This window comes from Mastacembelus armatus, chromosome 18, assembly GCF_900324485.2.
Source record: "Mastacembelus armatus chromosome 18, fMasArm1.2, whole genome shotgun sequence".
Taxonomy (NCBI): Eukaryota; Metazoa; Chordata; class Actinopteri; order Synbranchiformes; family Mastacembelidae; genus Mastacembelus; species Mastacembelus armatus.
In genome coordinates, this window is record NC_046650.1 from 4,160,102 (window position 1) to 4,174,654 (window position 14,553).

Here is a 14,553-nt window from a genome sequence, read left to right on the forward strand (position 1 = left end):
AGTTTAGGTTAATGTAACGTTTCACTTACAGCTGCAGGATAGAGCTGTGCTGTCAGTGATCGTCCAGTTAAAATGAATTAGACTACCTCATTCATTAACAGCAGAAAAGACACTTGAAAGCAACATGTCAATACATTAATGATTCCCATTAACTCTTTTTAAATGCTGAAGAAAAAGCAAATGTATGAGGTCACTGGTGAGTTCCCACTGCAGTAGTTGCATCTTGGCAGTGAGTTTGTGCATTCTCTGATTCAAGCTCCCAGCAACTTTCAGAAATAATTAATAATGTAAATGTTTATCAGTGTAAGCTGTTGGCGTGCATGTCCTAGGATATCATTTGCTACACTTCACTTATTTCAGTCTTCCTGGATTAATTTAGATGAAAGAAACGTTTTCTTCACTTCCTCCACATATACTACATTCCCACACTTTGTTCATTCTGTTCAGTCTTTGTAAACTATTTTCTCTGAACTGCAAATTGGTCCTAATAGGGCTGTTTCCAACTTTTATCCACCTCTGTTGTGATTCCTCTGCCAGACTTGACACTGGGCAAGAAATTCATGTTGAGCCCACTTGAAAACTGACAGCCATAATAATGTGTTTGAAAATATTCTCTATTTCACTTTTCTCACACTGCATTTCTTGGGAGGAAGGGATACATGCACAATTTACTTACAATGTGATTTCTTCACAGTTGGATAAAATGGGGAATAAAGGTATTTAAAGGAAAACACCAAACGAGGTGAAACATTGATTGCACATTGCATCACATCATACATCTGATAAAGGGAAGTTTTAAGATTTGTGCATATCATGATCTTGGAGCTACAACAATTTTATTTTCTAGGGGGCCAGAACTCCAGAAGCACCTGGTCGCCTTGTAGCATATAGAAGAAAATAATTTCATGATGTTACAAGAACAGAAATATTTATTTATTTAGTCAGCAGTGGAGGTCATATAGCTTTCTCCTAAACCGTAGTCTGAACACACCAGGATGCAATGCTGCTCCAATAAGTCAGAAAGTCTTCTATAGTGTCTATAAATGGTCACTCTGGAAACTGTTAATGGCTCCAGTGGGATTTGACCTATGTTGCTACTGGTAAGTATCCCATAGGGCATTTTCTTGTGACACTGTGTGACAATCATTGATCACAGGTGATTTGGCCTTTGTCCCAGTGAAGTACTTTATAACTGAAAACAGCAGATCTGATTTTTGATTTTGAGTTTGTGTATTTGATAATAGTAAATATTAAATTAAAACAAATCCATCAAATGCATTTATTTGTCAACAATTTACCCTGTTTTCAATAACTGATTATCACTAATCTGCATGTTTAAGGGGTGGCTTTAAATTTGTATATGTTCTATTCTAAGTCAAATTACTGCCTTGCTGAACTTATGAGACAGTTTCTGGCAGTTTCCTTTTCCATGCTCTTGCATAATGTGCTGTAATTGTCTGTTAAGCACTTGCAAGTGTTTCTGAAAGGTGTAGATGGGAGTAAGGGAAGAGAGCCAAGTGGGGTTTTGAGTTTTATTGCAGCTGGTTTGAGATGCAGCAAGAAATGAAGAGACGGAGTCAAGAGGAGGGAGATATGGGGAGGCGATGCTGTTCGAGTTTTATCTGTCATTGTGTCATAAAATGGAATTTAGAAAGTTAGAGGGAGAGCAGCCAATGTGCTTACAGGTACAGTATGCCTGACACATACTTGCATAGAGTCAAAAAAAAAAAAAAAACCCACAAAAATCCTGGGAAACTTTTAGATCCACTTTTTCAAGCTAAGTTACTGTTAGTCTCGCCCTAAAATTATGTTTAATTCAGTTTCATCTCATATTTTCCAGCCCAGTTTTGATAGAAACTGACAGAAAATATAAATATTATGCCAGGCAGAGCAGCAGTGGTAGTGCCATGTGTATATTTTTTGGAAAGCCTCTGTACTTCTCTTCATATTTTAAAAGATATTTTTTGGACAGGCCACAGAAACCTTAACAACAAGTCTCCCACTGAAAACATTTATTTACTGTTGGAATTACAGTATGCCATTTCATTTTGCACGAGGCTACGAAAACAGGATGTTCAGAAACAACTCTTGGTTATTTTTATTCCTGCAAGGGGTCTTTTTAATGCCAATTCCCTTAGAAGAGAAAAATGACTGTAGGTAAAGAGAAAGAGGGTGGGGGGGGTGTCTATGCTCAATCCCTATTGAGCATAATGGGCCTCTCCTTTCAACTGGGGCAGAATAAAAATATATGTAGAGCATGTGTATAAATGTGTACATAGGAGAAGAGTCACAGCAGCTCTCAGTTTTTGTGGTTTGTTGAGTTTGCTCCAACAAGAGATGAGGTCAGTATCTGAATCCCAGAGCATTCTGTTTCCAGAGACAAGACATCATCACACCACTGGCCTACTTGTTTGCTTGTGTGTGTGTGTGTGTGTGTGTGTGTGCGTGTCCTTCTAGTTTGGATGAAAGATACTGGACTCACATTTGTCCTGAGTCTTTATCAATCAGAACATCCAAACCTGAGACAAACGGGAACTTCCACTTGTGGACACGTTAGAACAAATAACAACTTTACAGTGATACCAATCCAGGATCAAATCTGCACTCACACAAAAGGCTCTGAACCCCATAGTTACTGTTTTTCTAACAAATAGGGACAAAAACACAGTGATTGGATTTGTGCTTTAGTATTTGTATTGTCAAAGAATAGGTTTCATGCTTACAAGAGAAAATAACATGAGAATTGCAGGTGGGAATTCAGTGCACAGTGTTTCTGTGTGTGGAGAAATCCAAAGCTTGGCAGGCCTGCCGTGCCTAGTCGCAACTGCCAAGCCATCATCAGAGGTGGGGTAAAGCGAGTGGTCAATGCCCAGTGTACATCCATAATGCTGATGTATAGGAAGGCTTAATAAAAATGGCAAGTACTAATAAATAAAATTACTCTTCACCATAAAACAGGTTTTGTTCCTTAAAGCACAGTGATTTTCTGTTGATGAAGTTGTCTTATAACAAACTGTGAGAATAAAAGCTTTATGTGAAACTATATATGTAGCTGTTTTTTGTTTCTATAAAGTCAATAGATGAACAGCTGATTTCCTTCCTTTTGGTGCTGCAGCAAAGATCAAAACATTTTCTTGACACCACTGACAACACTGTTTTTCTTTCTGCTCCATCTTTCTTTTCTCACTCCTGCTCTCAGACGGCGTGTGGAGGTTTTCTAATAAGCACCATAAAGACTGTGGTTTCGCTGGTGGAGTGTCATGAGGGAGCAGGGTGCATTTCATGCTCCGTGGCTTTGTTGGGAATAAACAGGTTAGTGAAGTGCATGTTTGCATTGTCTTCCCCCAGCATTGCTATAACTTTGACCCTGTTATTCCACTATGAGGGAGATAAAACCATAGTCAGCTAGAGAATATGCCAAGTCTGTTTTTGGGTGTAAAAGTGTGTGAGGACTTGTGTTATGGTCTGGTCATGATGTTTTTAAGATGTATTTATCTGTGATGTGAACAAACAGCAGTTTATAAGGCTATTTCCTGAAATGTAAATTGGAGTCAGCTATGGTAGGTTTACCTTTAAAACCGCAGAAAGGAAGCTGGGATACACACCATTCATACATTCATAGCTATTACTAGAAACTATTACAAAAACGAACAATCTTTTAGACTGCAGGGATGGATATTGCACTGACGTAACAAAACGTTTGTGTACAGTAGGTTTGCTGAATTGTTTCAAGCAGTTTTTCTTACAAACAGATAAAATATATGGCTTCTGCAAAGCAGGAAAATAAACACTAAGTATCTACTTTAAACTGAATCTAGTACATCATCTGCTTCTACTAAGTCCAAGTGACACCCATACAAAAGCCTGCTGCACCTTAGTTCAGTAAAGTGCTGACAATGACAGTTTATATTGATTGCTGGCTGAACCTCTTTATTTCAGTAAAGCTTGACTAAATACTGTGTGCTTGTGTGTGTGTGTGTGTGTGTGTGTGTGTTTGTGTGTGCATGTGTGTTCACCCAATCTTTGACTCCTCTTCAACAATCAGAGCTAACCTTTCTTCAACAGGTGCCCGTAACAGCTTTGCATAACTACTTATTGTATTATGCTAATTAGCTGTGATAATGAAGGCAGTAAAAGTGCTAACACTTGCCTCCCTCATGCTTACTGTACATGTTATCTAAAACCACCCCCATGTTCCACTTGTTTGTTACTTTTATGGAAAAGGCCTCTAATTGAAGAAGAAGAGAGAGGAGCTTGAGTTTTTGAAACATTTATTATCTTATAAAATGAATAAAGGAGCTCTTTCTCCAGTCAGTCTCTTTTGTCTTTGATAAATGTAAGTATTTGACTTTGTTACCAGTGAAGCTCCTCACAGACTTCATAAGTGCTGTTGCAAAACAGGCAAGGACTGGCTTTTTGTCTCCTCTTTGAAATTTAAATTCTAGTCAAATGGGGGAAGCTGAGGTTCATGTAATTCTACTAATTTCCACCCCCTATTACTTATCAACCAGATGAATCGATAATGAAATGATTAATTATTAATTTGTTTAGACATGGAGGTAATCACTGTATTCCCCAAAACCCTGATGCAGAGAAATAAAAATTAAAAAAGAAAAAGAAAACAAACACAATAAGCAAATTATTATCTATACATTACTTACTTTATTGCTTTTTGTTGTCTCATTCCACCTTCTCTGTTATGTTTACTAGTATCACTACACTCCAGTGTCTCTCTCTTTTTGAATCACTCCCACCCACTCTCTGTATGGCTCCTACAAATAAAGAAGTATGGTTAGACCACTTGCTCCGTCATCACATTAGAAAGAACAATCACCGTAAGAGTGATGGGGCTTTCAAGGCAGCCACTCTAACAGGAAGAGTGGAGTCTAGAGAGTGGGTGGCTGTGTAATGATGGTGGGTGTCTGTGGGGGGTTCCAAGGTTGGTTGCAGAGGCGAGATGAAAGGGCTCCTTCAGTCACTCAGAAATAAGCACACATACACACATACACACACTTCACTCGCTGAGAAACATCACTTGCAGCAAACCTCAATATCCCCATGCCAAATGTTAGCCTGAAGTACATGAAAGTTTGTGCAATGGAAGGCTGTTTGTGTGTGTGTGTCTGTGTATGTGTGTTTTTATTTTTGACCATTGGTGTTAGTCTGGTCTTGTGCCTGTCGTTCTTTCCTCTGTCTCTGTGAAACTGCTGATGCCCAGTGACTGCCTGTGTGACTGGCTGCCATTGGTTTACCTGGACATAAGATCTCCTTGGTGCAGCATTTTCCTGGCTCATCCGAAGGATCACTGAGGATTGGAGGTTGTGTTGGAGGCCACTAAAGACCCACAGGCTGCTCTCATGTCCACTGTCCCCAGGGCCAGGCACCTTTCCAGGGGATTAGCAAAAGGAGAGTTAGCCTGTCAAGACCATAATGAGGAGACCATGTCTGAGCATTTGAGTCTCTGGGGATCTGCTATTTTTATGAGGGTCCTGTGTTACCCATAAGCCAGTGGGGCTAAGCCAACATGCTACACCTTATATGCAGTCATATCAACTACAGAAAGCACAGAAAGTAAAAGCACACACCCTCTGCTAGGACAGATACATACCCTAATCGTACACTTTCCTCATGACATCCCCTGGTTAAGAGAATGAGGCATCAATGGTGAATTGATAGCAATACAAGAGATTATGTGGGAATCACAATCTATTCTCTCTCCCTCTACTCAATACAAACAGCCACATTATTGAAAACATCAAATACTTTTGGCAATACAATTCCCTCCTCAGGCCGTGAGTCTTATTACCTCGGACGGCCCCTCTGCGAGATCCGGAGAAGAATCTTGTGCCTCGTTGTTTCTTTAATTTCTTTCCGCAGAGCTCCTGAGCTGAAATAGAGCCAGGGAGTGTTATTGGTGTGACTATTCTGTTGCACAATGTAGCAGAGAGCAGTGGCAAAATGAGCTCAGAGTTCTCAGTATCTCTCCCCTAACTGAGTACCAGATGCCCCTACGGACCAACTGATAGCGGCAGCTCTATATGAGATTCACAGTGGCCTCTGGCAGCTGGCCACGTAACTGTATGGCTGGGAGGAACACAAAGTCCAGACTAGAGTGAAGGCTGAAACGCTGCTTATCATGCAGTTGTGTCCCCAGCCTTGAGGTGTGGGGGCGCCGGTTCAGGGGTCAATGTTTCCATGGTGATTGGATATAGGTTATTTGTTTGGAGGCAGTGTTTGTCCCCACTAGGTCACACCTTTGAGAGATAGACAGCAGCTTCAGACCTTCATAGGCTTAATGAATACCACAGAAGGCTCAGCTAGCAGAGTCCTGCACCATGATGTAACAGGTAAAAACTATATCAATTCAACGAAGTTAAACCAGGTAAAATTAGCTAAATGTGGGTAAATGAAATGGTAATAAAGGCACACTTAAAAAAAACAAACAACTAAACCACCCTAATTTTATCAGGCCTAGTATTATATTAATGTCAGCCTCTGTCACAACCTCTCACCCATCAATTCATCATCATTCCGCAACTGAGAATGCAGCTGAGTGACAGCAGTAGGATATTACAGCATAATCAGTTATCTTTGTGTCACTTTGCATTACATCAACAACAAGTGGGAGGTGACAGAGTGCCTGATTCGGACGGTGGAGCAGGGCTTTGTGCATCAAATTTGTCTACAAACAAAAACCTGTGCCTTTACTGTGACTTGACCTAATTTCCACATGGATGGGTCAAGGCAAAAACTGAATTTATCATGACATGCACGTCTGTATGGACATGTTGAACGCAATATGCAAAGAACAACTCATACTTGTGCTCTCTCCAGAAAAGCTCACACTAGAGCATCAACAAGAGAAATAATGACACCTGCTATCACCTCCTTCTGCAATGCTTTAACACCAGTAGAAAATATTAATACTGCCAAAGGTGTTGTGAAGTACTTAAAAAAATATGCTAAATAATTCATTCATTAATTAGCTTAATTATGACCTTATCAGCATGTCTTGTGTTCACTACGTGTAAACAGTGTGATATATATTTTGTCAGCAGCAACTTAAGCGCTTCATGCCTGCTTGATCATTTAGAAGTGACAGAACAACATATAATCTCAAGGTAAATATTAGTATTAAGAAATCTGAAAGCAATCCAGCTCGACATGTGTGGGTACAGCTGGCCCATGAGCAGCCCTGTGCACCTGGTGAAATTCTCCTATTAAAGGGAAACAGGTTTAGGAAGAGACGACAACATGCATGAGTAGCCGGTGGAAGGTGTGAGAATCTCCCACCAGCCTGGTTATAGATCTCACCAAGGCAGCGGCTTGTGGCAGCTAGCTTTTAGCCTCAGTCCTAATAGCCTGATGTACGAAGCCTGGGGAAATTAGCTGCCCACTGAAGCATGCTGAAAAGCTTGGTGAACCACAGTCAGAGGAAGAGCAGTCACACATAGGTCAGAGGAATCGATGTCCTTTAGGGACACAGGGGCCAGGCTTGAGAGCACTGAACTCTCTGTAACCTTGGCCGATGGCTGCAGCATAATTGCGCTGGTGCAGTGAAGAAGACAGTGGTGTACCTGGCAGGGGTTGGGGGGGGTGGTGGAATTCTAAAGAAGAGTGTGTGGTGTGATATGCTTGGCAGCCTTTCTCCCACTGCAAAACAGGCACTTTTAACTCTGGAAATTAACAAAAGGGTTCCAATACTTTTAAAATGATCACTGTGCAGAAGCTCCAACCCTTTCTAGTTTCATGTTTATTTGATATTAATCTGAATACAGGTCAGTAGTGGCAGTAAGAAAGCCAACATCACACATTTTAATTTCTTGTTGGAATAAAACAAGACATTTTGTGAACATATTTGTGTAAGTGTTTGATTTGAGTGACAGCAGTGAAAGAATAGAAAGAGATTTCCAGGTATGATTTTTAAAACTGATCTAATTATCACCTTGGGTTGTGCTGTGATCAACAAATATCAGTTTCATATCTCTCATAGATTTAGTTTTCCACTCAGTAATATGAACTAAGAAGCAATGTGTTACCACCGAAGGATGCCTAATGCACGAAATAAAGACTAGGAACTGTTGTTCCTCACGTGGCTACAGGCTGATGCTAGCTCTATTTAGAAGAAAAACCCCTTGCATTTTTTATTAGAGCTTGGCTTATGTGGCTCTAACCCAGGCTATGATATAATTGGCCCATGCTAACATAAGGAGTGGTTATGGTGGTCTTGATAATACCATTTTGTCTATGCACTGAATTGCAGCTGACCTGCTGTGCCCAGAAAACAGCTGACAAATGTGCTGCCAACAGTCAGCCGAGTTTTCCCAGTAGAGTGTTGGTCAGCGAGCTATCCCCAGGCGAGTGACCTGGATCTGCTCAGGCTTGGTCACCCGAGGAAACCCTCCGAGACTGCTTGCATTCACCCAGAAAGCACTAGGGAGGTGACTGGGGTATGGACACATCAGCAGGACTGCAGCTCCCATAGGCCACTGGGGTTAGAGATCAGAGCCACAGACAGAAGGTTAGGGAGTGTTTACAGTTTGGAGAAGGAGCTGATGGAAATGAAGAATGATGATGGCAGTGGGGAGGGATGCTCTTTGCCTCACTGATGCAGAGAGACAATGTACTAGAAGCAAAGTGCATGCTAGAGAAGGCTGGACTGATCCCAAGAAATTAAAAACATTCAGTGTTTTCACACAGTAGTTCACTGAGTCTGGACATAGTTGAAGGCCCCATGCTCAGCATTCAGCGAAAAATAGACTCCATTTATTGTATTTATTCATTTCAGAATAAAGGTAATTTAATCATGGGAGACACATCAAAAGAATTAATGCAGATGTTTTATTTTTAATAATCTAAAAGGTTTTTGGCATGGATCTCATCAGTTAAATATCTGGGTATACACAGTTAGCAGGTAATTAGGTACACTTAGCTAAATCTCATGCAGTCTAATACTATAAATAAATCCTCCCTTCATGAAACTTATGGTCACTTTTAATATAACGGTTCTAGAGAGGGACTGATTTAAATATACAATCATTTGGAGTTTGCTGCTCTACTGCATTATACAGAGAGGTATATTGATATAAATGGAGTGAACCAATACCTTGTCGGTCAGCCTTGTATGCATGTGGGCATTTATCATGTGCAGGTGCATTTTGCAGGAATCAGCACATCCTAATTAGCTGTGCAGACAGCACACCACATCCTGCTGTACTGCTCTACTGTGCTAAATGCATGAGGAGTGTGGGTGGGTTGTCTAAAAAAGCTTCACACAGTATATTTCAGCTATGACCGCTGGGGTTTCTTGTTTGAGAAGGACAATGTGGGAAAGGTCAATACAGCGTGAAGAAAGTGTGGCATAGTCAATGCTACATATTAATAGATCATAACTGTTGTTATTTTGATTCCTGTTTAGATTTAACAGCATTTTTGAAGAAGATTAAAGCCCTTCAGGACTGATTCTTTTTCCTGGCACATCAGCTTCAGTGTTCGAATCAACTGTACAGCACTTGGCACAGCAGCAAGAATATGAGTTTCTCCTTGTAGTCTTAGCAATCAGTTACAACATCTACAATTACTTCTCATGAAACAAGCAACACATATGTCTCAAATCTCAACGGGAGCTATTTACCAGTGGTACAAAACTAGACAAGCTCATTTGCTATGTGCATTGTTTTTGGCAGCGTGATTAATAAGCCAGAGTTATCGAGCTGGCATTGCTAACAAGGGCGAAGGAAAAAAATAATGAGCAGATATTAATAACCATATGGTGAAGATTGCTTCCCAAAACTTTGACAAACACAGAGGTGCTTTTATTGCGTGCATACAAAATGAGTCAGTATGTTTTAAATGTCTCTAATTTCCTTGAAGAATTATTTATGGAATTTATAAAATATTAGAAGGTAATTTTGGTAATAGATTAAGTTGTATTTTTGACAAATGGCATAACTACAAGTCAAACAGTGCAATCTAGCTCTGTTTTTCCTACTGGTATCTAAAAGTTCAACTACCCAATGTCAAGAAACTTGTAATGACAGCTGAGCCAAATGTCAAGAAAACAGGTCAAGAGGTTGTTAGTCAGCTACTTGGGCGTGTTGTAAAATGCGGTCAGGGAGCAAGAATGGCAAATACTGCACTCACCCAAAAAAGCAACCTTTCAGATGCCCAGGAGAAAAACATTTAACCTGCGATGTGCCAGTGCAGCTGCTTCAGGTTTAGAGTGTTTGCAAGCAAAGCTTACATCTGGATGATGAGGAGCTCTGTCTCTTCCTTTAATGGAAAGACAGAAACCAAATCAGTAAAAAAAAAAAAACACCCTCAAAATTCCAATCTATGCCATCTCCGCTAATTTTATGCCACTGAATTGGTGTTTGATAGAAACTGGTTCATCCAAATTGTGGTGAAATATATTTACTACATAGTAACATCATAGTGTGAAAAAAAAAAAACCTGGAAGATTTTAAAATGACTCTTCAGTTTGATGACATTGTCAGCCACAGGCCTCACTGCATCCATTGAAAATACTTAGCCCACAACGGGAAATCAAACTCCTCTGCTCAGCCAAGCGCATCATGGGGTTGTGTTTGCCTGTGGATGAGAGAAAAGCAACCCTCTTGTTGTGATGACAGGGGTGACATTGCTCTGAGGCTGCTATTTCTACTGGTGACTCCCTTGTCTGAACACTGCCTTTGATTGATTGATATAAATCTCATTTCTTTTTCTTTTTTTTTTTGTGGTAAAGAACAGGATCACCTTTTCCATGAAGTCATTTGCCCATCAGTGCACTGGGACAAACAATACCCGCTAAGTGTGAGCATTCGTCTTTGCTGACTTTTTCTCTCTGTCGAATGATGAAACTGCTGCTCCTGTGTTCTGACACAACCTGTCCCTTCACATCAGTCCTCTGTGATGGAGACTGTCAGTGTGGCACGCTCGCATTTGTCCCTGACTCATAAATCCCCCTTACATGGACACACACATACTGGTACTTCTTACTTTGTGAGGACACTCACTCACTGCATTTCCTAGACCCTTACCTTAATCATAACCTAGACCTAATTCCAACCTTAACCATAAATTCACCTCAACCTCAAGGAGTCTGAAAAAGTGAGTACTAGCCAAAATGTCCTCACTTTGCCAAAACGTCCTCACGCCAAAACAATTAGCCTCAAAATGGTCCTCACAAAGATAGATGTACAAGTACACACACACACACACACACACACACCCATGCACAAATCACCTCTGGCTCACTAACATCCTCTTGTCTCTGTGTCTCTTACACACACACAGTCACACACATGCTGGCCCACCCAACTGTCAATCACAGTATCTGAAAAGATGAGAGGAACAAATCTGCCATCTCCACAGAGAGACAGTAGGCGCTTGACATTTTGGGCAGAGCAGAAAATGGACACATGGAAACACTTACTGTACAAACACAAACTCAAAGTCTGCTTTCCACCTGCCTTTCCCATCCAGAGACTGCACCAACCATCAGATAGTCAGCATTCATACACAAACACCACAGTCATGACTGCATTCACAGTTGGGACACTTTTTTTGTTTTTGGTGTGACACGCAGCTCAGTTGTGAATACTGCTTTATTGACGCTCTGTCTGCTATTCAGCTAATGGCTGATAAATGTAGCTTTTAACACCTGGCAGCTCGCTGTTCCACTTTCTCAGGAGCACTGTCCAAGAGGAGGAGCAGTAATGGCATGGAGGAAGAAGGTAGGGAGACGTGGCATCAAAGCAAAGAGATCTCTAATGCAACGGGAGGGTGAGTTACAGTAGACACATGGCCCTGAGGGGGTGCTATTTAAAGAGACCATTCTTTTCTCTAATTGAAAGTTCAGAAAGCTTCACTATTTCAGTTGAGGGATGAGGAACTAAAGTAAGACTCTGGCTTTGGCTCATGTGCTTTGAAAACCTCAGTGAGCTAATATTGTACTTTTTTGTCTTTTACCCAGATTCTGCAGCGGAGGTCTTTGCTAGCAATTTACTGCAGGTTAAAGGGTTTAAATGGTTGTAACTCTATCCTTGCAGCAACATGTGAAAAAAATAGATCTAGGGTGTTGATGTCATGTGAAAGAGAAAGTGGTAGAAGTAAGATCTCTGGCAATTTTCAAATGCCATCAGTTCAGTTCAGTTGTGCCATGACATGCTTCAGATGTTTGTGCAGCAGATGTCCTCCCATTCCTAATGGGGGAGGGGGGCTTCCTTTGACAGCTATGAATAAAATATTCCCTTTTCACCCAGGTTTTGTCATCTTTTTGATGTACAGACTTGCTTCTCATTGGAAGACAATGGCTTTGAGGGTTTTGATATCACAACCCAGATGGACTGTTCCTTGCAGTTGTAAAAGCTTTAACCAGAGCTCCTCCAATATGGCGGAAAGGGGCAGACTGGGAAAGCAAAAGGGGGAGACAAGAGCCTGAAATAGCTATTGAACAAATAAACAAGCATGCTTGTTGATATCCTCAGTGCAGACTCGCCTGCTCTTCCCAGACCTGCAGTACGTAGATGTCAACAAGATGGCTGCTACTTGAAGTGTGGGGAAACATGCTGGGTGGACTGTCTCACATGAGCGTGCACATGCACTGTACATTTCTCCCACTGACAGTTTGAAAGGTGTAATGGAATCACGGTTGCAGAGAAGAGGCAGGAGAAAGAAGGTATCTGTCCAATCCCACTCTTCTCTGTACATGACTGACATTCAATGACAGACATATATGTGGCTAGTGTCTCTGTCAGTGTGTCCCTTTCATTGGGACCAACATGTCACTAAGGTGTTATGTGCCTGGAGTGATGTCAAAGCTTTCTAATGATATATCAAAAGCAGGTAGCAGGGACTGTATTGCATGGAGAATAGCTTCCCCCATTCAGAGATGGTTTACCCCAGCGTGGAGGGTGGTGAAGCTCAGCTCTGTGATCTGATATCTCCCCTTGAGTCAGACCCTCAGAGACCCAGTTAAGGCTGTGATCATCCTCGACCCCCCCTGTATGCCTGCAGACTCTGCACTTCACAGCTCTAATCTCCAAGACTCTTTTTTCTGTAATTGCCACAAGTCTTCTGCAGTGAGCTGCTGGATCTGCACCCGTGATATTCAAAGACATGTTGCTATTGATAAGGAAAAGAGCACCTACAAAGACTGATCTCAAGTGTTGATGTTTTCTAAATAGGCCCATTTGCTGCATGCTGTTAGCTAATGATCACATGGTTGTCAGCTTCTGTTCCTTTTATTAACTGACAGTAAATGTTTGTTTCACGAAAATCTAGTCATTACACGTTTAATTTCCAGGTTGTTTTGAATCAGTAGGTCAAACACTTCATTATACTGTGGCCCCCCAAATGCTAGGAAAGTCAGAGTGTTAATTCTAAAAAACAAAGCTTTCCTCTTCTCATTTGAAGAGGTGACCTTTTCAAGAAACAATGCTTTCATCAGACAAAAAAATGAAATATGCCAACAAAGGCATAAATGATGAGTTTCATGGATGAGCATCGTCCACAAGCCATAACTACACACTGTACCACTTTAACCAGAGCAATGACACTTACAGGGGTAACCTATTGAGTGCTATGCTGTTATGCAGGACTTTATTTCGAGGATCAATGCATCTGTATTTTACAGTCTGGCAAATAAATGAGATTTGAACATGATTTAATATAATTTTGGAATATTGTTCTGTTGTTAAACAGAAAATGTTTATTAGTGTGACAAAACCATGCACAATGCTTCACCTCAATCTGGCCTGGGGGGGGAGGTATCTAGCATCTAATTTCGCATGAGCACATATCAGCCCTCTAGGCGGATCAATTTTCTGCCCGACCTCATCAGATTTAAAGAGGTGAGACGCTGCTCTCAGTCCATTAAGCTCATTAGGAAAGGAGTGAAATTCTATGTGAGAAAGGAGTAATCTGAGTATACAGTGTGACATCTCAGGTTCAGTTCCCCACACTCTCTCTGTGCCATGACGCGGTCATCTGTGTACATGTCAAGAAAATCTCTTAGGTTGCTGCAGGCATTTCATTCTGAAACAGAACACCCCAGTCCAATTCCTCCCCAAATCATGACAGTGAGCTCATATTTCTCCATGTTTTTCACTTTATTTTAAGATTGACTTTAAGATGTTATTAATCACATTTAAGACCTGACTTGTTTGTCCCCCCAGCTACAAGCAGTAACTACACAGAAGCTATTAACTCCCTTGGAGACCAGTTGCTATGTGAAGTCCTGAGGTAGGCTGCTTTTATCTGCACCTATATCATAAAAACCCAGGTTGACCATGTTTCTGCCACAAACCTTTGGAATGACCTCCCTGATCCCAGACCAGGCTTACAGCCTTACTAATAGGTTTCCTGGACTTGTGCTATTTTACCTTAATATCATTTTTACTTGTACAGTATTTACAAATGCAATCCAAATTCCTAATGTTGCATCAGATTTTAATCTTGGTTCTCTTTGGCTTTTGTCTTGGCCTCTGTGGAAAGAGCAGCACAAACACTGCACAGTATAATAATTATCTATCAGATCACTGATAGATTAGG